The sequence below is a fragment of the Sinocyclocheilus grahami genome, unplaced genomic scaffold (genome assembly GCF_001515645.1).
Source record: "Sinocyclocheilus grahami isolate Dianchi unplaced genomic scaffold, SAMN03320097.WGS_v1.1 scaffold14965.1, whole genome shotgun sequence".
Taxonomy (NCBI): domain Eukaryota; kingdom Metazoa; phylum Chordata; class Actinopteri; order Cypriniformes; family Cyprinidae; genus Sinocyclocheilus; species Sinocyclocheilus grahami.
In genome coordinates, this window is record NW_015515558.1 from 3,055 (window position 1) to 3,992 (window position 938).

General features: G+C 34.8%; 1 protein-coding gene across 1 annotated transcript in view; it reads right to left on the reverse strand.

Annotated features, from left to right (window-relative positions):
* LOC107579174 (EF-hand calcium-binding domain-containing protein 4A-like) overlaps window positions 1-759 on the reverse strand; it is a gene marked incomplete at its 3' end in the record, with an annotated part of 3,730 nt that extends 2,971 nt beyond the window's left edge. The window contains exon 1 of the mRNA XM_016265034.1: window positions 590-759. The remainder of the gene's footprint in view (window positions 1-589) is intronic.
* Window positions 760-938: the final 179 nt, after the last annotated feature.

Here is a 938-nt window from a genome sequence, read left to right on the forward strand (position 1 = left end):
TCTTCTGTGGCATCGTGAAGCACCTTTATTTTTAAGAGTGTATTATAAATAAAGTATTTTCCTTACGCCGCTTGCAATAAATCAAACTTGTCAGGCAAAGTTAAATCATGAATTTGTTTCGATGAAACTGCAAACCCAGGAAGGAAACACTCAGAAATGCACATGTGCAATGACCCACTTCATCTGGACATTTAATACTTTATCATATTGTCTATAGAATGGATTTTTGACTCAAAATAGACATGAACTTTATACATGGGATCAGTGGGACATTTCATATTTATGCATACCTTCTACATATACCATGGTGTTTAGAAGGTGTATGTCCAAAAACATGGTAATACCATGGTACTCTTTTGTAAAGTAGATGAAAGGCATGTATGATATATATTAAGTATTGTTCTAAGAGAGTTTTAGTAGACTGGCAAATGTTGGTATCATGCATAATTTTAAACCATATGTCAGCACTTTCCACTTTTCCTTTAAGACTAACTGAACAAACATAAAACTGAAGAAACTGGGGTTAAATCAATTAATTTGTCATTCAAATAAATACATTACTACAATTAAGAAACAGAACGTACCAGACCTGTGGTGCGATGTTGCTCAGGTGTGTGTCGCGTGTCACCTGTGACCGGCAGGTGTCTCGTTATGCCAGAGTTCCTCCAGCAGGGGGCAGCAGAGAAGCACGAGCCTCAAAATACCGTAACTCTTATAAGAAATCCTCGCTTTGTCCTCAATTGTTTGGATGCCTCTCCTGTCCCATCCGTTTTAAAACAGAACAGCGTTTTTAAGCAGCAAAAACTTACTTTACATTACATTATAAAAAATGTTTTACGTTTCCAAATAATTAATAATAGTATAGATAACGTTACATTTATAAAGATATGCATATTGATACACAATAAAAACAAACAAAATAGGTTAGGTTATATAAC